This window comes from Staurois parvus, unplaced genomic scaffold (assembly GCF_062004578.1).
Source record: "Staurois parvus isolate SC_StPar_1 unplaced genomic scaffold, SC_StPar_1.0 ptg000347l, whole genome shotgun sequence".
Taxonomy (NCBI): domain Eukaryota; kingdom Metazoa; phylum Chordata; class Amphibia; order Anura; family Ranidae; genus Staurois; species Staurois parvus.
In genome coordinates, this window is record NW_028318143.1 from 15,480,650 (window position 1) to 15,503,865 (window position 23,216).

At 48.9% G+C, this 23,216-nt stretch overlaps 1 protein-coding gene across 1 annotated transcript in view; it reads right to left on the reverse strand.

Moving 5' to 3' along the window:
- Positions 1 to 2,864: 2,864 nt before the first annotated feature.
- LOC149456862 (coiled-coil and C2 domain-containing protein 1B-like) overlaps positions 2,865 to 23,216 on the reverse strand; it is a 45,459-nt gene continuing 25,107 nt past the window's right edge. Inside the window, exon 10 of the mRNA XM_089684487.1 lies at positions 2,865 to 5,543. The gene's annotated coding sequence lies outside the window, so the exon portion shown is untranslated. The remainder of the gene's footprint in view (positions 5,544 to 23,216) is intronic.

Consider the following 23,216-nt stretch of genomic DNA (forward strand, 5'->3'; position numbering starts at 1 on the left):
CTCCATCTGTCACTGAAAATTTGCTGCTGAGTGGGAACAGGCGTGCTCTGGCAAGTGCCAAGTCATTGGCTGCACTATTCCTAAGCAGCGTTCCAGCAGCAGTAAAGATTTCACAAAATCCTGTCTAGTGCAACTTTAGGTCTCTATTTATTTAAAAGTAATCAGAAGATGGAAGTAATGACTTACACTATGGGAAAAGCAGCTGCTGTCGTTTGATTTTTTTGCCACCAAATGTACTCTTTTGGGAATGGTTCCTGTAAGCAAGTCTTTGGAAACACTAGTCTGAATGGCAGAATGTAAAGGAAGCATTTACAAAGCTGTAAACTGGCTGAGAAGCTTTCCTATAGCTTTACAAGCACCCTTTTTCACCAGTATGTGGAAGTTAAAGTGTATGTAAGCCCAAACACAAATAGATTACATCTTTCCAGTCCAAAGTTGTTCTAGTTTTGTTTTCCAAATATTTTTTTTATTTTCACCCAGTGATCCTGCCAGTAACACACTTCCTGTTACAGGGTGACAGCATTAACACAGTGGGGTTGATTTACTAAAGACAAACAGACTGCATTCTGCAAGTGAAGTTGCTCCAGAGCTTGGTAAATGAGGGGAAGCTTCACTTTGCAAGGAATACCCAATCACATGCAAGGACTTCCTTCCTGACTTCCATCATCCAATAATGTCCAAGAAAAAAATTCAGTTTTTTTTTCCAATTTTCTATGCATGTGATTGGGTATTCTTTGCAAAGTAAAGCTTCCCCTCATTTATAAGTTCTGCAGCAACTATACTTGCAAAGTGCACAGTCTATTTGCCTTTAGTAAATGAACCCCAGTGTAGTGTATCTATGGAGCATTGTGGTCACATAACTACAGAACTCCTCCAAATCTCTTCTCCAAAAACTGGAAAGAGGGAGTGTTCTGTAGTCCACAAAGACCTGAAAAAAATGTAACTGATTACAGCACAGAGTATTCCTGTATCAGCTCACACAATTTCTGTCAGATCAACAGGTAGCAGGCATGAAGCTTGCTGAAAGCATGAATGCAGCTCTTTAAAGCGACAACCAGCACATCTATAGAATTCAGGGTTTAACCTGAACAGGCTTTGGAAGGTGATTTATTGCTATAAAAAAGCTCCTTTAAGCAAGATGACAACTGTAATTGTTTTATAAAAGCTTGCTGTGCACACAGCTCTTCAAAGGAATATTTATAAGCAGAGGCCTGGAATCCGGCCTAATGGTGCCCCTACATGTACAATGACCTTCAATCTATGAATGTATGGGTCACCACCAGCCTAAAGCAGGCCATAGATTATGCAATTTTCTTTCCTTCCACCATGGGTGAAGAAAAGAAAATTGCTCAATTCACCCCTCCCACCTTTCTATTGTGTTCTGCCGGCAAGGAGCCATCCCAGCCGGCAGAACACAGTGATTAATGTTGCTGGCTATAGCCGGTGGCATTAATCGTTTGGGAAAAACACAACAGGCTGGTTGTACGCAAGTCGATTGATACATCACTTCTGTGCAACCAGGGTACCCAAACATGGATAGAAATTCGGCCAGTCCCTGCTAAACCAGCCAAGTTTCAATCCATGTATGGCCGGCTTTAGTTTCCAATAGCTATCCAGTCGGAAATTATGTGGATATGATAGAATATGCAGTAGTACAAAGGATGGAAGTGTATCAATACAGGTTGTTTATGGTCACCTGCATTATATAGACCTATACCTGTCAATTGTCTGGATCACACAAAAGGTCAAATCACTGTAGGTGACCCCTTTCTCCAAGAAGGAAATGTCTGGGGGGCTAGAACTGCAGGTAAATGGGCAGCTTAGCAACTTAGTGTGTGCTATGGAACACAAAACCTGACAGTGGGGGATAAATCATTTACAAACACATGCAATGTTATGTACGATATGCAAACTTATGCCCTGAAATGACAAATCCACACAGCTGCGGTTATAAATTCTGTGTGACATAACCTACAGTACAGGGACTTGTGCAGAATGTAAACGCACGCCTGGGCAATCTGTAATCTGTGCAGGAAATCATTACTGAAAAAAGCATGCAAGTTTGTTTTTAAACCACAAGCAAAGCTGAAGCAAACAGATATGCTTAACAACAAGAAAAAACCTGCCAGATCCACAACTGAAGAAAATAATTGCAAAAATCTTGCACAGAAATAATACCCCACATAAATGTCAGTGTTCCAGGAATGAGCTTTCAATAGGAACGCTTTGCTCACAGAGGGTGTGCTATAGTTTGCAGGTCCGTGTCCCTGAACGCAGACAGTGTGAGTTTGGGGACATGCACCGGCACCAACATGGCTGTCATATTAAGACACAATGGCTTGTCAGTGTAGCCACTGTGTCCCAATAGACATTGATGGAGCTGTCTGTAAGGGGGGGGGTGCATGGAACACCTGTACAACCCTGTGCTGGTAAACATGGTGTACACTTGTACCGTACAGTACACCCTGTGTGAACAAGGCAGAGAAATAAGTCTGCCACTGTTGACTTCCTTCTATGTAGAATGTAAGTTGTCTGGGTGTCATTTATCCATTGGCTTCAATTCTTTCTGAGTCACTAACCTGGAAAAAGTATACAGAACAGATGATTTCAATGGCTGCGTACTTTCACCAGGCTAGTGGTGGCACTAAAGTTCCTAGAGTCTGTGACTCAGCAACTCATCCAAAGCTTTCCTCAAGGCCCCCTTTACACTTCTGCATTTTGGTAATGCACAGAACTCAGTGTGGTGCCTTCATTTAGAAAGACACCAAAATCCAGTAGGTTCCAAGGACCAGCACTGCAGAGCACCACAACACACATGCAGTGCATTTGGCGCTCCTCATCCAAAAAAAAAGAAAAACAACAAAAAAAGTGCAAGTCTTGCTTTTATTTTGTTTCCAATCCATTCCAAAGAATGGGCTGCTTTAACACATTGCACATGTACGTGTGTGGTAGCACACGGCAATGGAACAGATACGTGTAAAAGGGCCATCAGCCTAATCTACCTTTAGCACCGATATTGTGAAGCAGGAATCTGGAATGATCAACTTTCCAAATGATTTATTCTCTTGTTCCACTAGGCTTGTACAGGCTGTTATGTTTTCTAGAACAACAATCATCACTGTCTGTACTGTATTGCAGGATCCCATTGATAAAACATGGGTGAATCCACAATTGCCGAGGTCTACAGCACATCCCCAGTTTGTATACACGAGCAAATGTAAAGCAGCAGAAATAACATATGAAGAATGTTACAGTCCTTCCTGATCCAAGCAAGTCATTGTTTCAAGTGGGCAAGATATCCATTGGGCACAACGTGAACCTGCTAGATCAGAGCACCAAATGCTATTTGGTTAATCTGTCAGATTTCAGCAGCAGCAGAATGTTATAAAGCAGGTGAAAGTAGTACTCGGCTGAAAAGGGGGCAAATGTGGGCTTTACAAATACTGCAGAACCCTGTGAATTTTCAGTTCCTTTATGACATTGAAATGTGAATGTTTCATTGGGCTCAGGCATTAGGGAACAAAATAATAATCTTTACAAAGATGATCATTTCCCTGCTCTGTCACAGGGTGGCCACACACAGTACAAATGTTCTGAACGCTTTGAACGCCTCTTGTGACAGAGAACAACCTGCCCTTTGAGGGCTGGCCAGCATCAGAAGGTTATTGCAGAGATATTCTAAATCTCATGAGCAGGTGCCGATCATTCCCTTTACAATGAAGGGAGTGAACTTCTTTTCATATGTGCACCACTTCTGTAAGCTGATCATACTGTGGACATTACGCCATCCCAATAGGGAACTGATTAGGGCCAACCTGGGACCAATTGGGACCAAATGAGGCTCTAAGCTCACTAACCCTAGAATGGTTGAAATCAACATGAAACTTTGAGGTGGGCTGTGACTGTAGTCAGAGATGGATGGACCATCACCAGCCAGGCAAAGGCCCTGCCTCCAGTGATATTCTTAATGACTGAAGGGATGTTGTCCCTTGCAGACCAGGCGCTCCTTTAATCAGAGTGCTCTGAACATTTGTATGGACAACAGGTACACATGGGAGACAAGCTGGCCATAATAGCTGAAGCGTAAAGCTGCTCCACATGCTCAGTCAGGAAGAGATCCGCTGCTGCAGTTGTGAGATCTCCAGGGATTTAGACCATTTTACCAGTTGGACAAATCAGGTGTCATTCACATGGGAATATGAATCCATGCCCCATGTGAGGGCCGTGTATTCCCTCATGGGGACGCACAGGGGTTCCATGCATCCCCTTGCAGGCAGACCCATTGCTGTCAATTGGGACACAGCAGGTGCACAGACAGTTGCTGCTCCCAATGTGCGGGTACATGCCCCAGAAAGCACACAGGATTTATATGTCCCATGTGAATGAGGCTTTAAGGTCACAGAGAGAACAGGGCAAAGGACAGGGTCTTCCAATGAGAACTGGGTCTTAAAGAGGGATTCTAACTATGGTTGGCAGAAACATTGAAAATAAGGATGCTCTCTACTGACCTAGGGTTTTGTTTTTGGTTAAGATGGGTGACAGGCAGATGCACAGTGGGAGTAGACCATTGTTTTGCAAAATCCTTCTCAAAGGGGAGCAAATCCAGTAAGTGCTTAAGAGGTGTCCAGGGTCCATCAAGGTGCTTTTAGTCTTCATAGAGAAATACCTCGAGAAAGGGTGTAATGGAAAGATCCTTGCAGCTACCGGAGCTCTGGAGGACCCCCGACTGGGGACAGCAGGCTAAGCCTCTAAATGTAGAGTAGTATGTACTACATGAATAAGAGTTGAAATAGGCAATAGCAATTCCTCAAAGATAGTCAGGGAAAGACTAAAGTGACCCAAAATCAGAGTAGGAAATGGCTACTGAAACCAGTGACATGCCTGTCTCTAAGGACTCTACAAGGAAAGAAGCAGTAGTGTGCTTATGGCCTCTGCAGTCAGGAACAGCAAGGAAACTGGGTGACTGCAGCCACATTCTGGTCTAAAGCACGATGTGACTATAGGGTTTGTAAGGCAAAGGACACTGCCTCAACTGGCAGAGCTAAGGAGTACTCTGATGACAAGTGAAAAATCCTTGTAGAGTTGCAATGTGCATCAAATTGGCCATTTATGGTCATGCACCTGACAATTTTCTAGCAGTTTTAACCAGACTCCAATCACAAAAACATCCATATGGATCAAAGCAGCCTGCCATCAGCTCCAAAGATTGAAGTTGTTACAATCTTGAACAAAACTGAAATTGATATTTGACCACCACTATTCTTGTGTGGAAGATGTGAGTTTTCAGCTGCACCATGAAAACACATGCGACATGACTTGTAGCTCCCTCACACCTGAAGGAGTTCAGTTTTAGAATGCCAACAAATTCTTTACCCAACTGAGCAAGAAAGTCTCATCAGCCAGATGCCATTACCTTCCTTGTAACAGGGTCCACACCACAGCCACTTCTCTGTCACTGTTTGAAGGTCTTGACCATTGAGAGGCTCCCTTAACCTAACCTTTACCTCTAGTTTCCCTCCAGTTGGTTTTCTTCCATCAAACACCTGAAATAGGAAGTTCATTAATATATGCTTAAGTATATCACTGCAAAAGGTAAAGTATAGTATTCTTATTTTATTTGTACTAGATGTATGCATTAAAATTAGAGATGAACGAATTATTCAAAAATTCGATTCGACTGATTCGGCGAATTCGTGAAAAAATTTTGATTCGAGTCGAATATATTCGCTGCGAATTTAACTTATAAAAGGGTGTTTCTAGGCTTCAGAGAGCCTTTATATGCACTGTACCTTTAATTTAAATGCCCTTGGAGTCTGCTGGGGAAGAGAAATAATACTATCAGTCAGTATGACATGCAGATGAGTGCCGTCGATCTTAGAATCACCGCACACTTCACTCATTTGGGCAGTCACGGGGCCAAAACCAGAGTGTGGAGCCACAGTGTGGCGGTGGAGGCAGCAGCAATGGGAGGCCATACAGCACCCTATGACAAAATGGAACCCACCAGCAGTGTGAGGAGACCTGAAAGTGGCACATGGCAGAGTGTGGCGATGGAGACAGCAGCAATGGGAGGCCGTACAGGGACCCATGAGACACTCTGGACCTGGCAGCAGCATGAGGAGGCGGTACGGGGGCCCATGGCAGATTACGGGCCTGGCAGCAGCAATGGGAGGCCGTACAGGGACCCATGACACACTCTGGACCTGGCAGCAGCATGAGGAGGCGGTACAGGGGCCCATGACAGATTACGGGCCTGGCAGCAGCATGAGGAGTCGGTACAGGGGCCCATGACACACTCTGGACCTGGCAGCAGCATGAGGAGGCGGTACAGGGGCGCATGACAGATTACGAGCCTGGCAGCAGCAACTTGGACAGGAGGACGTTCAGCTTCTGCACCGTCGGGTGCGTGCTCGCAAACTGTTGTCTCTTGGAAACGGATTCCAAGAAAGACTGCTGACGGAATCCGTGAAGAGGAGTAGCAGGAGAAGGAGCATCTGAACGAGCGGAATATGCCAACAAGCGACAACAGGGGCCCATGACAGATTACGGGCCTGGCAGCAGCATGAGGAGTCGGTACGGGGGCCCACGGCAGATTACGGGCCTGGCAGCAGCAATGGGAGGCCATACAGCACCCTATGACAAAATGGAAACCCACCAGCAGTGTGAGGAGACCTGAAAGTGGCACATGGCAGAGTGTGGCGATGGAGACAGCAGCAATGGGAGGCGGTACAGGGACCCATGAGACACTGTGGACCTGGCAGCAGCATGAGGAGGCGGTACAGGGGCCCATGGCAGATTAAGGCCTGGCAGCAGCAATGGGAGGCCCGTAATCTGCCAGCACCCTATGACAAAATGGAACCCTGGGCTGGGGCAGGCAGAACCGCCGTATCTTTATCACGGTTTTCCCTGGCCACCGAATGGCGACGCTGCATATGCTGACGCAACGCTGTAGTCCCAACATGGGCCCCCTGGCCACGCTTGACTTTCTGGCCACATAGTCGACATACGGCTAAGTTTACTTCCTCGGGCGGCTTGACGAAAAATTGCCACACTGCCGAGTAGGAAACTTTGCCCCCGCTACTCCTCACTGGCTGACTGCTACTTCCTCTGTGCACACCGGCACCACTACTGGCCGTGGTGGTAGGCTGCAGTGGAGCTTGTGCTCTACTCCGTGGCCGTTTGCCTCCACTGACACTGCTGCCTCCTGGGCAACCCACCGACTGTTTTGCTCGCTGCCAAGCTGCCACCCTCTTCTCCTGATGATGCGGAAGCAATAGCCTGATGACGACGAGGCTGCCAAGTGCGATCAGCCTCATCATCATCAATTAGGGTCTCCGCCACACTACTAGCCCCCTCGGCTGCGTGTGGGTCAGGAGACAGACCTGTCTCTAGACCGGCTACCGAGCCACTCTCCTCGCCACTACTTCTTCGCCTGGCTGCTGCAGCAGCAATGGGGAGGAGGAGGCGGTACAGGGGCCCATGGCAGATTAGGGGCCTGGCAGCAGCAATGGGAGGCCCGTAATCTGCCAGCACCCTATGACAAAAAATGGAACACACCAGCAGTGTGAGGAGACATGAAAGGGGCACATGGCAGAGTGTGGCGATGGAGACAGCAGCAATGGGAGGCCGTACAGGGATCCATGAGAGACTCTGGACCTGGCAGCAGCATGAGGAGGCGGTACGGGGGCCCATGGCAGATTAGGGGCCTGGCAGCAGCAATGGGAGGCCCGTAATCTGCCAGCACCCTATGACAAAAAATGGAACACACCAGCAGTGTGAGGAGAACTGAAAGTGGCACATGGCAGAGTGTGGCGATGGAGACAGCAGCAATGGGAGGCCGTACAGGGACCCATGAGACACTGTGGACCTGGCAGCAGCATGAGGAGGCGGTACAGGGGCCCATGGCAGATTAGGGGCCTGGCAGCAGCAATGGGAGGCCCGTAATCTGCCAGCACTCTATGACAAAATGGAACACACCAGCAGTGTGAGGAGACCTGAAAGTGGCACATGGCATGACACACTGTGGACCTGGCAGCAGCATGAGGAGGCGGTACAGGGGCCCATGGCAGATTAGGGGCCTGGCAGCAGCTATGGGAGGCCCGTAATCTGCCAGCACCCTATGACAAAAAATGGAACACACCAGCAGTGTGTGAGGAGACCTGAAAGTGGCACATGGCAGAGTGTGGCGATGGAGACAGCAGCAATGGGAGGCCGTACAGGGACCCATGAGAGACTCTGGACCTGGCAGCAGCATGAGGACGCGGTACAGGGGCCCATGGCAGATTAGGGGCCTGGCAGCAGCAATGGGAGGCCCGTAATCTGCCAGCACTCTATGACAAAATGGAACACACCAGCAGTGTGAGGAGACCTGAAAGTGGCACATGGCATGACACACTGTGGACCTGGCAGCAGCATGAGGAGGCGGTACAGGGGCCCATGGCAGATTAGGGGCCTGGCAGCAGCAATGGGAGGCCCGTAATCTGCCAGCACCCTATGACAAAAAATGGAACACACCAGCAGTGTGAGGAGACCTGAAAGTGGCACATGGCAGAGTGTGGCGATGGAGACAGCAGCAATGGGAGGCCGTACAGGGACCCATGAGACACTCTGGACCTGGCAGCAGCATGAAGAGGCGGTACAGAGGCCCACGGCAGATTACGGGCCTGGCAGCAGCAATGGGAGGCCCGTAATCTGCCAGCACCCTATGACAAAAAATGGAACACACCAGCAATGTGTGAGGAGACCTGAAAGTGGCACATGGCAGAGTGTGGCGATGGAGACAGCAGCAATGGTAGGCCGTACAGGGACCCATGAGAGACTCTGGACCTGGCAGCAGCATGAGGAGGCGGTACAGGGGCCCATGGCAGATTACGGGCCTGGCAGCAGCAATGGGAGGCCCGTAATCTGCCAGCACCCTATGACAAAAAATGGAACACACCAGCAGTGTGTGAGGAGACCTGAAAGTGGCACATGGCAGAGTGTGGCGATGGAGACAGCAGCAATGGGAGGCCGTACAGGGACCCATGAGACACTGTGGACCTGGCAGCAGCATGAGGAGGCGGTACAGGGGCCCATGGCAGATTAGGGGCCTGGCAGCAGCAATGGGAGGCCCGTAATCTGCCAGCACTCTATGACAAAATGGAACACACCAGCAGTGTGAGGAGACCTGAAAGTGGCACATGGCATGACACACTGTGGACCTGGCAGCAGCATGAGGAGGCGGTACAGGGGCCCATGGCAGATTAGTGGCCTGGCAGCAGCTATGGGAGGCCCGTAATCTGCCAGCACCCTATGACAAAAAATGGAACACACCAGCAGTGTGTGAGGAGACCTGAAAGTGGCACATGGCAGAGTGTGGCGATGGAGACAGCAGCAATGGGAGGCCGTACAGGGACCCATGAGAGACTCTGGACCTGGCAGCAGCATGAGGAGGCGGTACAGGGGCCCATGGCAGATTAGGGGCCTGGCAGCAGCTATGGGAGGCCCGTAATCTGCCAGCACCCTATGACAAAAAATGGAACACACCAGCAGTGTGTGAGGAGACCTGAAAGTGGCACATGGCAGAGTGTGGCGATGGAGACAGCAGCAATGGGAGGCCGTACAGGGACCCATGAGACACTGTGGACCTGGCAGCAGCATGAGGAGGCGGTACAGGGGCCCATGGCAGATTAGGGGCCTGGCAGCAGCAATGGGAGGCCCGTAATCTGCCAGCACTCTATGACAAAATGGAACACACCAGCAGTGTGAGGAGACCTGAAAGTGGCACATGGCATGACACACTGTGGACCTGGCAGCAGCATGAGGAGGCGGTACAGGGGCCCATGGCAGATTAGGGGCCTGGCAGCAGCTATGGGAGGCCCGTAATCTGCCAGCACCCTATGACAAAAAATGGAACACACCAGCAGTGTGTGAGGAGACCTGAAAGTGGCACATGGCAGAGTGTGGCGATGGAGACAGCAGCAATGGGAGGCCGTACAGGGACCCATGAGACACTGTGGACCTGGCAGCAGCATGAGGAGGCGGTACAGGGGCCCATGGCAGATTAGGGGCCTGGCAGCAGCTATGGGAGGCCCGTAATCTGCCAGCACCCTATGACAAAAAATGGAACACACCAGCAGTGTGTGAGGAGACCTGAAAGTGGCACATGGCAGAGTGTGGCGATGGAGACAGCAGCAATGGGAGGCCGTACAGGGACCCATGAGACACTGTGGACCTGGCAGCAGCATGAGGAGGCGGTACAGGGGCCCATGGCAGATTAGGGGCCTGGCAGCAGCAATGGGAGGCCCGTAATCTGCCAGCACTCTATGACAAAATGGAACACACCAGCAGTGTGAGGAGACCTGAAAGTGGCACATGGCATGACACACTGTGGACCTGGCAGCAGCATGAGGAGGCGGTACAGGGGCCCATGGCAGATTAGGGGCCTGGCAGCAGCTATGGGAGGCCCGTAATCTGCCAGCACCCTATGACAAAAAATGGAACACACCAGCAGTGTGTGAGGAGACCTGAAAGTGGCACATGGCAGAGTGTGGCGATGGAGACAGCAGCAATGGGAGGCCGTACAGGGACCCATGAGACACTGTGGACCTGGCAGCAGCATGAGGAGGCGGTACAGGGGCCCATGGCAGATTAGGGGCCTGGCAGCAGCAATGGGAGGCCCGTAATCTGCCAGCACTCTATGACAAAATGGAACACACCAGCAGTGTGAGGAGACCTGAAAGTGGCACATGGCATGACACACTGTGGACCTGGCAGCAGCATGAGGAGGCGGTACAGGGGCCCATGGCAGATTAGTGGCCTGGCAGCAGCTATGGGAGGCCCGTAATCTGCCAGCACCCTATGACAAAAAATGGAACACACCAGCAGTGTGTGAGGAGACCTGAAAGTGGCACATGGCAGAGTGTGGCGATGGAGACAGCAGCAATGGGAGGCCGTACAGGGACCCATGAGAGACTCTGGACCTGGCAGCAGCATGAGGAGGCGGTACAGGGGCCCATGGCAGATTAGGGGCCTGGCAGCAGCTATGGGAGGCCCGTAATCTGCCAGCACCCTATGACAAAAAATGGAACACACCAGCAGTGTGTGAGGAGACCTGAAAGTGGCACATGGCAGAGTGTGGCGATGGAGACAGCAGCAATGGGAGGCCGTACAGGGACCCATGAGACACTGTGGACCTGGCAGCAGCATGAGGAGGCGGTACAGGGGCCCATGGCAGATTAGGGGCCTGGCAGCAGCAATGGGAGGCCCGTAATCTGCCAGCACTCTATGACAAAATGGAACACACCAGCAGTGTGAGGAGACCTGAAAGTGGCACATGGCATGACACACTGTGGACCTGGCAGCAGCATGAGGAGGCGGTACAGGGGCCCATGGCAGATTAGGGGCCTGGCAGCAGCTATGGGAGGCCCGTAATCTGCCAGCACCCTATGACAAAAAATGGAACACACCAGCAGTGTGTGAGGAGACCTGAAAGTGGCACATGGCAGAGTGTGGCGATGGAGACAGCAGCAATGGGAGGCCGTACAGGGACCCATGAGACACTGTGGACCTGGCAGCAGCATGAGGAGGCGGTACAGGGGCCCATGGCAGATTAGGGGCCTGGCAGCAGCTATGGGAGGCCCGTAATCTGCCAGCACCCTATGACAAAAAATGGAACACACCAGCAGTGTGTGAGGAGACCTGAAAGTGGCACATGGCAGAGTGTGGCGATGGAGACAGCAGCAATGGGAGGCCGTACAGGGACCCATGAGACACTGTGGACCTGGCAGCAGCATGAGGAGGCGGTACAGGGGCCCATGGCAGATTAGGGGCCTGGCAGCAGCAATGGGAGGCCCGTAATCTGCCAGCACTCTATGACAAAATGGAACACACCAGCAGTGTGAGGAGACCTGAAAGTGGCACATGGCATGACACACTGTGGACCTGGCAGCAGCATGAGGAGGCGGTACAGGGGCCCATGGCAGATTAGGGGCCTGGCAGCAGCTATGGGAGGCCCGTAATCTGCCAGCACCCTATGACAAAAAATGGAACACACCAGCAGTGTGTGAGGAGACCTGAAAGTGGCACATGGCAGAGTGTGGCGATGGAGACAGCAGCAATGGGAGGCCGTACAGGGACCCATGAGACACTGTGGACCTGGCAGCAGCATGAGGAGGCGGTACAGGGGCCCATGGCAGATTAGGGGCCTGGCAGCAGCAATGGGAGGCCCGTAATCTGCCAGCACTCTATGACAAAATGGAACACACCAGCAGTGTGAGGAGACCTGAAAGTGGCACATGGCATGACACACTGTGGACCTGGCAGCAGCATGAGGAGGCGGTACAGGGGCCCATGGCAGATTAGGGGCCTGGCAGCAGCTATGGGAGGCCCGTAATCTGCCAGCACCCTATGACAAAAAATGGAACACACCAGCAGTGTGTGAGGAGACCTGAAAGTGGCACATGGCAGAGTGTGGCGATGGAGACAGCAGCAATGGGAGGCCGTACAGGGACGCATGAGAGACTCTGGACCTGGCAGCAGCATGAGGAGGCGGTACAGGGGCCCACGGCAGATTAGGGGCCTGGCAGCAGCTATGGGAGGCCCGTAATCTGCCAGCACCCTATGACAAAAAATGGAACACACCAGCAGTGTGTGAGGAGACCTGAAAGTGGCACATGGCAGAGTGTGGCGATGGAGACAGCAGCAATGGGAGGCCGTACAGAGACCCATGAGACACTGTGGACCTGGCAGCAGCATGAGGAGGCGGTACAGGGGCCCATGGCAGATTAGGGGCCTGGCAGCAGCAATGGGAGGCCCGTAATCTGCCAGCACTCTATGACAAAATGGAACACACCAGCAGTGTGAGGAGACCTGAAAGTGGCACATGGCATGACACACTGTGGACCTGGCAGCAGCATGAGGAGGCGGTACAGGGGCCCATGGCAGATTAGGGGCCTGGCAGCAGCTATGGGAGGCCCGTAATCTGCCAGCACCCTATGACCAAAAATGGAACACACCAGCAGTGTGTGAGGAGACCTGAAAGTGGCACATGGCAGAGTGTGGCGATGGAGACAGCAGCAATGGGAGGCCGTACAGGGACCCATGAGAGACTCTGGACCTGGCAGCAGCATGAGGAGGCGGTACAGGGGCCCATGGCAGATTAGGGGCCTGGCAGCAGCTATGGGAGGCCCGTAATCTGCCAGCAACCTATGACCAAAAATGGAACACACCAGCAGTGTGTGAGGAGACCTGAAAGTGGCACATGGCAGAGTGTGGAGATGGAGACAGCAGCAATGGGAGGCCGTACAGGGACCCATGAGAGACTCTGGACCTGGCAGCAGCATGAGGAGGCGGTACAGGGGCCCACGGCAGATTACGGGCCTGGCAGCAGCAATGGGAGGCCCGTAATCTGCCAGCACCCTATGACAAAAAATGGAACACACCAGCAGTGTGAGGAGACCTGAAAGTGGCACATGTTTGGGGCATGATTCATGGCGGATTTAGTCAGTTGTGTCAGGAACTGGTGGTTTGAAATCCAGACTAATCCATGCCTGATTCATTTTCACAAACGTGAGTCTCTCCACACTTTGGGTGGACAGTCGTGTCCTCCGCGGAGTTACAATACCTCCTGCCGCACTAAACACGCGCTCCGATGCCACGCTACTGGCCGGGCATGACAGCCTTTCAAGGGCAAATTCAGCTAGTTGGGGCCAAAGGTCAAGTTTCGTTGCCCAGTAGTCAAGGGGATTGTCTACCTCGGTTGGCAGGGTGCTGTCCAAGTAGGCCCGAGCCTGTTGTTTGAGGTCCTGCTCCAGGTCCACCTGATGCTGCTGCTGCTGCGGCTGGTTAGTAGTTTCCTCACTGCGCTGGTGAAGAAAGCTACTCATCATCGACTGCAGACTGAGGCAGCCGCTGCTGGTGGAGCTGCCACTGCTCCTACCACCCCACCCCTCACCTGCTGCCATGGCAGCGGAACGCGAGCGCACAGGGCCCACAGTGTCTGAGGATGGACGTTGGCGCACAAAGGCAGAGACCAACTGACTACATAGGTGGTTTTTATAGTACGTTATTTTGGCCTCCCTCTCAGCAGGTGTGAAAAAGGCCACCATTTTTGAATGGTAGCGAGGGTCCAACAAGGTGGACAGCCAAAAGTCATCCCTCTGTCTGATGGTTATTATTCGGCTGTCGCTACGCAAGCAAGCGAGCGAGCATGCTATGGGCCATTTGTGCCAAGGAATGCGAGAGACTCCCTGCCTCCATCTCCGCAGCATACTGCCACGGTGCGTCTGGGTCCTCTGTCTCCTCCTCCTCCTCCTCTACCAGATGCTCCTGCTCCTCCACTCCTGTCCGCTGAGTGGAAAAACCACCCATTTCACTCAATAATTCCTGAGCACAAATGTCCTCCTCTACCTCCTCCTCTTCTTCCTGTCCTGCCCCCACAGGGGTCATGTGGCGTTGAGATCTGTGCGCCACGTCTACCGCACCCTGACCAGCCATTGTTAACAGCATTTGTTCCAGGACGTGCAACAGAGGAATGACGTCGTTCATCCCATAGTCCTGCCGAATCACGAATAGCGTGGCCTCCTCAAAGGGCCTGAGCAAGCGGCAGGTGTCACGCATGAGCTGCCAATGGCTGACATCGAAGTTACACAGGGGAGTACCTTTATCCGCTTGTAACATCAGGAAATCGGTGATGGCCTTTCGCTGTTCGTAAAGGCGGTCTAACATGTGTAGGGTTGAATTCCACCTTGTTGCAACGTCGCAGATCAGGCGATGCTGTGGAATTCCGTTCTGCCGCTGCAGCTCAAGGAGGGTGTGCTTTGCGGTGTAGGAATGGCTGAAATGCATGCAAAGTTTACGTGACATTTTAAGGATGTCTTGCAGTGGGATGGTGGATTTTAGGAACCGCTTGACAACCAGATTGAACACGTGAGCCATGCATGGCGCATGGCACAACCTTCCTTGATGCAGAGCAGACACCATGTTCTTTCCGTTGTCGGTCAACATGGTTCCGATTTTCAGTTTGCGCGGAGACAGCCATCTGTCGATTTCTCTGTTCATTACACTGAGAAGTTCCTCCCCTGTGTGACTACGTTCGCCAAGGCATACCAGGTGCAGCACAGCGTGACACCATTGCGCCCTGCACATGTGATATGCCGGTCGGGTAATGGGACTTGGCACGGGGGTGGCGGCTGAGGACACGGCGGAAGAAGAGGTGGTAGAGGCGGACATCTTTTGTGGACCAAGGACGTGCAAACGTGGAGGCAAAAGCGGCGTGACCTGTCCAAGTTGCTGGTGCGGCTGTGCCGGCACCACGTTCACCCAGTGGGCCGTAAATGACATGTACTGTCCCTGACCGTAGTTACAGCTCCACACGTCGGCGCTGCCGTGCACTTTGGCAGAGACCGACATGCTCAAAGACTGGCCCACCATCTCTTCTACATGTGAATGCAGGGCTGGCACTGCCTTTTTGGCGAAGAAATGACGGCTTGGCACTCTCCACCGCGGCGCGGCACAAGCCATCATTTCTCGGAAAGGTGCTGAGTCCACCACTTGGAAAGGGAGGGACTGCAGCACCAGCAACTTGGACAGGAGGACGTTCAGCTTTTGCACCGTCGGGTGCGTGCTCGCAAACTGTTGTCTCTTGGAAACGGATTCCAAGAAAGACTGCTGACGGAATCCGTGAAGAGGAGTAGCAGGAGAAGGAGCATCTGAACGAGCGGAAGATGCCAACGATCGACAACTCCCCTCAGCAGAGGTGTTGGAGCCTTGACTGGCTGATAGAGGGCGATTGACGTCGGGTGACGGAGCAAGTAACGGAGCGGGTGATGGAGCGGGGGCTGGGGCAGGCAGAACCGCCGTATCTTTATCACGGTTTTCCCAGGCCACCAAATGGCGACGCTGCATATGCTGCCGCAACGCTGTAGTCCCAACATGGGCCCCCTGGCCACGCTCGACTTTCTGGCCACATAGTCAACATACGGCTACGTTTACTTCCTCGGGCGGCTTGACGAAAAATTGCCACACCGCCGAGTAGGAAACTTTGCCCCCGATACTCCTCACTGGCTGACTGCTACTTCCTCCGTGCACACCGGCACCACTACTGGCCGTGGTGGTAGGCTGCAGTGGAGCTGGTGCTCTACTCCGTGGCCGTTTGCCTCCACTGACACTGCTGCGACCCTGCTGCCTCCTGGGCAACCCACCGACTGTTTTGCTCGCTGCCAAGCTGCCACCCTCTTCTCCTGATGATGCGGAAGCAATAGCCTGATGACGACGAGGCTGCCAAGTGCGATCAGCCTCATCATCATCAATTAGGGTCTCCGCCTCACTACTAGCCCCCTCGGCTGCGTGTGGGTCAGGAGACAGACCTGTCTCTAGACCGACTACCGAGCCACTCTCCTCGCCACTACTTCTTCGCCTGGCTGCTGAAGAGGCGGATGTCTCCCCCCGTTCCTGACCGCCCTCTGTTAGCTCTTCCTCACTGTACAGTGGGGCTGAGCCCACAGCATGCGATACTTCGCTTGGTGAGGGAACACCAAAGGACAGGGGCAGGTCGAGGACACGTGATTTCAGTGGGCTTGCTCCCGGGCCATGCCAACTAACGGTTGTGTCTGATGTACCCACCGACCGTTGGCTGTAGGTGTCAGAGGTGACCTGGGAAGAGGAAGACGACCGAGCCAACCAATCGATGACGGCAGGGTTGTCGGTGGAGACACGACCGCTGGATGACACCGGGAGCAATGGCCTCTGGCTGCGACTAGTGCTGCCTCGACCCCTTCCTCTGCTGCCACGTCTGCTCGCTCCTAAAACATTGCCTCCTCTGCCACTCCTCTGCATGTTGTCTGACATACTCTTTAATTCAACGATTATGTGTCCCTGAGTAACAATTCTGTGTCCCTGAGTAACAATTCTGTGTCCCTGAGTAACAATTCTGTCTGTCCCTGAGTAACAATTCTGTGTCCCTCAGTAACACTTCTGTGTCCCTCAGTAACACTTCTGTGTCCCTCAGTAACAATTCTGTGTCTGTCTCTCAGTAACAATTCTGTGTCTGTCCCTGAGTAACAATTCTGTGTCTGTCCCTGAGTAACAATTCTGTGTCTGTCCCTGAGTAACAATTCTGTGTCTGTCCCTGAGTAACAATTCTGTGTCTGTCCCTGAGTAACAATTCTGTGTGTGTCCCTGAGTAACAATTCTGTGTCCCTGAGTAACAATTCTGTGTCCCTGAGTAACAATTCTGTGTCTGTCCCTGAGTAACAATTCTGTGTCCCTGAGTAACAATTCTGTGTCCCTGAGTAACAATTCTGTGCCTGTCCCTGAGTAACAATTCTGTGTCTCTCAGTAACAATTCTGTGTCCCTGAGTAACAATTCTGTGTCTGTCCCTGAGTAACAATTCTGTGTCCCTCAGTAACAATTCTGTGTCCCTGAGTAACAATTCTGTGTCCCTGAGTAACAATTCTGTGTCTGTCCCTCAGTAACAATTCTGTGTCCCTCAGTAACAATTCTGTGTCCCTCAGTAACAATTCTGTGTCCCTCAGTAACAATTCTGTGTCTGTCCCTCAGTAACAATTCTGTGTCCCTGAGTAACAATTCTGTGTCCCTGAGTAACAATTCTGTGTCCCTCAGTAACAATTCTGTGTCCCTCAGTAACAATTCTGTGTCTGTCCCTCAGTAACAATTCTGTGTCTGTCCCTGAGTAACAATTCTGTGTCTGTCCCTGAGTAACAATTCTGTGTCTGTCCCTCAGTAACAATTCTGTGTCCCTCAGTAACAATTCTGTGTCTGTCCCTGAGTAACAATTCTGTGTCCCTCAGTAACAATTCTGTGTCTGTCCCTGAGTAACAATTCTGTGTCCCTCAGTAACAATTCTGTGTCCCTCAGTAACAATTCTGTGTCCCTCAGTAACAATTCTGTGTCCCTCAGTAACAATTCTGTGTCCCTCAGTAACAATTCTGTGTCTGTCCCTCAGTAACAATTCTGTGTCCCTCAGTAACAATTCTGTGTCCCTCAGTAACAATTCTGTGTCTGTCCCTGAGTAACAATTCTGTGTCTGTCCCTGAGTAACAATTCTGTGGCCCTCAGTAACAATTCTGTGTCCCTCAGTAACAATTCTGTGTCCCTCAGTAACAATTCTGTGTCCCTCAGTAACAATTCTGTGTCCCTCAGTAACAATTCTGTGTCCCTCAGTAACAATTCTGTGTCTGTCCCTCAGTAACAATTCTGTGTCCCTCAGTAACAATTCTGTGTCCCTCAGTAACAATTCTGTGTCCCTCAGTAACAATTCTGTGTCCCTCAGTAACAATTATGTGTCTGTCCCTGAGTAACAATTCTGTGTCTGTCCCTGAGTAACAATTCTGTGGCCCTCAGTAACAATTCTGTGGCCCTCAGTAACAATTCTGTGGCCCTAAGTAACGTTTCTGTGGCCCTAAGTAACGATTCTGTGGCCCTAAGTAACGATTCTGTGGCCCTAAGTAACGATTCTGTGGCCCTAAGTAACGATTCTGTGGCCCTAAGTAACGTTTCTGTGGCCCTAAGTAACGATTCTGTGGCCCTAAGTAACGTTTCTGTGGCCCTAAGTAACGATTCTGTGGCCCTAAGTAACGATTCTGTGGCCCTAAGTAACGATTCTGTGGCCCTAAGTAACGTTTCTGTGGCCCTAAGTAACGATTCTGTGGCCCTAAGTAACGTTTCTGTGGCCCTAAGTAACGTTTCTGTGGCCCTAAGTAACGATTCTGTGGCCCTAAGTAACGTTTCTCTGGCCCTAAGTAACGTTTCTCTGGCCCTAAGTAACGTTTCTCTGGCCCTAAGTAACGTTTCTGTGTCCTTAAGTAACGTTTCTCTGGCCCTAAGTAACGTTTCTCTGGCCCTAAGTAACGTTTCTGTGTCCCTAACTCTCTCCCTCAATACAGACAGCTCTGCCTCTCTTGAATGACTGGAGGCAAATGGAGAATTCTAAAATGGCCGCCATTTATAGCTCGACCATTATACAGTGCTGGCTGGCTGGCTGCTGATTGGCTAATGCGATCACATGTCATGAATGAATGCATTATGGGTCAGCGCGCCTTGTCTGCGCGCCTTCCCAGACATCCCCGCTCCGTCGCCGCACATGTCGCCGCCATTTTAGGAAAAATTTCGATTCGCGCATCCGAAGTATGCTAATTTTCGGATTCGTCGCGAATCGAAATTTTCCTAATATTCGAAACGAATTCCACTTCGCCTAGTTCGATTCGCTCATCTCTAATTAAAATGATATTACTATTACCTCTACAATCTCTCGAATCTCACACTGCGTCTCCCCATTTGCTTATCACTTTTTTTTTTTTTTATAATTTAAATATTTATTAATTTTCATTTTAAATACATTTCATCATCATGATATATAAACATATATATAAAAATATACATTATAGTATCCAACATTTCTACTTTATTTACTTTATTCCAAATTTCTCCCCCTCCTCCACCCCCACCCTAATCCCATCTTCCTACTTTTCCTTTTCTCTGCGTCATTTTATATCAACAAGTGCAGTTTTTCTATTTTCTTTATTCTTTCCTATATTTCGTATATAACTTAGCTTTTTCCCAGTTCTGCCATTTCCTATTATAAATCTTCATCCTATCTTCCTGGATATGACACAAGCTTTCCATCTTTTTAATCTGCTCAACTCTTTCAATCCAATCTTCTTCCTTCGGCACCTCTATTTGCCTCCAGAACCTGGGTATCAGAGCTTTTGCAGCATTTATATAGTACCATATCCCTGATTTTTTATATTTATTAACTGATATATCCATGTTATGCAAAATACACACTTCTGGATCTAGGCCAATGTCTATTTCTGTTATCTTTCTTATCAAATGGGTTATTGTCTTCCAGAATATCTGAATTTTTGGGCATCCCCACCATATGTGGTATGTTGTGCCTATTCCACCACATCCCCTCCAACACCACGGTGAGCTCTCTTCACACATCTTATTTTCAACATTTGGTGTAATGTGCCATCTTGTCAAACGCTTATAGTTCATCTCTACTTCTCTCATAGAAACGTTTTCGTGAGTTAATCTATATATTCTCCTCTGCTTCTCCTCATCTATCACAATTCCCATTTTGTTATATATGTTGGCTTTGTGTTTGTTTCTAATTCGGTGAGTATTTTATATACCTTAGCAATCCTGTGCTTCCCATCACCTTGTGTTCCCAATACCTTTTCAAACAAGTTCCAATTGTCTCTTGTCCTTAAAGGTTTTGGCAGACTTCCAACAAAACTCCTCAATTGAAAATACCGCCACTCATCTAATTTAGTGAAAATCTCTCCCTCTTTTTTTTTTCCAATTCCCCAAATGATCCTATTTTATCCCCCACCAAAATATCTCTTATTGAACCTCTTCCTTTTTAAACCACCTACCACCTATTTCTTCTCTACCTGGGGGAAAAAACTCCGTGTTTTTTAGCGAAATCAGTGTTGAAAGTCCATTTCAAACTTTTGTGTAAATTATCCCAAATTTTTAAAACATTCAAAGTGTATGTATTTACATTATCATTTAAACCCCTATACTGTGTTGGTACCCATATCACCTTACCCAAATCTGTTCCACTAAGTTCATTCTCTATTCTCACCCAACTTTTTTTATAATTATATATCCAATCTATGGTTCTTGCCAATATTACAGCTTTGTAGTATCTTTTAAAGTCTGGGAGCCCTAAACCGCCTCTTTCTTTCCTCCTACTCAACAACTCATATGACAATCTTGGTTTTTTATTCCTCCATATGTATTTTGTTATCAGTTTCTTGATTACCTTAAAAAAGATCTCTGGGAGTTTAATTGGTATCATTTGATATCTATACATGATTTTTGGTACTATTATCATCTTTACCAGGTTAATACGGCCTATCCATGTCGGAGTTCCCTCCTGCAATATTTTTAGCTCCTCTCTAATCTCGTTGATCAATGAAATATAGTTTAATTTATATAGATGTTTATATGAAGCTGTAAGTTTTACTCCTAAGTATTTTATATCTCTATCTTTCCATTTAAAGGGAAATTCCTTTTGTATTTTTTCTTTTTCATTTTTTAAAAAATTTATATTTAGAATCTCCGTTTTTGTTGGATTAATCTTTAAATTTGACAGTTCTCCATATTCCTTTAATAGCTTCATTAAATTTGGAAGTGTTATCCTGGGGTTTCCTACGTAGAACAGCAAGTCGTCAGCAAAAGCGGCGACTTTATGTTCTGTGTCCCCTATCTGGATTCCCTTTATATCTCTATTCAGCCTTATTGTTGACAGCAGTGGTTCTAATGATATAACATACAACAGTGGGGACAATGGGCATCCCTGTCTTGTACCGTTTGACATCTCGATGGGTTCTGACCTCTCCCCATTCACCACAACAACTGCAGAGGGGTATCTATACAACTTTCCTATCCACTCTCTCATCCTAGGCCCAATTCCCATGACTTCTAAAGTATCCATCATGAATCTCCAGTTCACTCTGTCAAACGCTTTTTCAGCATCTACAGAGAGTAGCACCACCGGTTCTTTTCCCTTTTTACTTTTCTGGATTAACATCAATGATCGTAATCCATTGTCTCTGCCCTCCCTCCCGTGAACAAAGCCCACCTGGTCCTCATGTATCCATTCAGGAATTAGCTCTTTCAATCTATTTGCCAAGACCTTTGCATATAACTTAGTGTTGGTGTTTAATAGTGAAATAGGTCTATAGCTCGAACACTGTGAAGCATCTTTTCCCTCTTTTTGAATAAGCACCATTTGAGCTTGTAGCGATTCTCTTCTTACTTCCATCTCTCCACCCAGTGCATTCATATAATTTCTAAGTTTTGGTACTAAGATTTCACTATATTTTTTATAATATCTCACAGTGTATCCATCTGGTCCTGGACTTTTCCCAGACACTGTACCCTTCAAAGCTAATTTTATTTCATCTTGTGAGATATCTGCATCAAGGGAGTTCAATTGGACTTCACTTAATTTTAATAACCCAGCCATCTCTAGATATTTCTTTCTCTTTTGATTCTTCTCGCTTTCTATATTTTCTGATCCCTGCAGGGGATTTATATTGTACAAGTCTCTATAATATTCCACAAAAACTTTGGTGATTTCTCTATTTGAGTGTTTCAGGTTTCCCTTAACATCTTTTATTTTTTCTATATAATTTCTATTTTTCTTTTTCCTCAGGGCCCTCATCAAATATTTTCCAGGTCTTTCTCCCCATCTATATCTCTCACTCAAAACTATATTATATGCTTTTCTCCTCTCTTCTTCTATTACACCTTCCAATTCTTCTTTCTTTTTTTTTAACTTCAGCTCTATTTCTTTTGTTATTCTATTCTTATGTTGTTGTTCTAGTTTATTTATTTCTTCTAAGAGCCCACTCATTTTCTCTCTTCTTTCTTTTTTCTTTCTTGCCCCAATCGCTATCAATATTCCTCTTATATATGCCTTATGAGATTCCCACACTGTAGCTGTGGACACATCACCTGTCTCGTTCTCCTTGAAATACCGTTTGATCTCCTCCCCTATTTTCTGGGCTATTTCCTTTTCTACTAATAGTGTCTCATTCAGTTTCCAACCCAGCCCTCCTATTTTCCCCCTCCCCCATTCCAATTTTATTGTAACTGGGGTGTGATCCGATAGAGAGATTATCTCTATTTCAACTTGAACCAGGTGGTCAATTAATTGATGTTCTATTAATATGTGATCTAATCTTGAATACCTCTTATGCATGTTTGAAAAAAAGGTATAATCTCTATCTTGCATATGTGTAATTCTCCAGGCATCTACCAATTGACTTATGTGTAATTCTTTTTTCAATAGTTTCAGGGCCCTACTTCCTTCTCTCTGTACATGGGAGGTATCATCCTTTTGTGGTTCCATACAAAAATTGAAATCCCCTGCGAGGATCAGACGTCCTTTTTTAAAGTCCATCAACTTCCTCAACACTTTTTTCAGATATATCTCCGGACTTTTATTAGGACAGTAAATATTGGCCAGTGTACACTCAATCTCCTGTAGCTTTCCCTTTAAAAACAAGAATCTCCCTTCTGGGTCTGTCTGTCTTTCTATCTTCCAGCTCAAACCTAGTATTCTTTGCCATACCTATTGCTACACCTTTCGCTCTCTTAACCGGGGAATCTGCATAATACCATGTTGGGTGATTTCTGGACCCCAGCCTAACGTTTGATTCTATCTCAAAATGTGTCTCCTGTAGAAATATCACTGAAG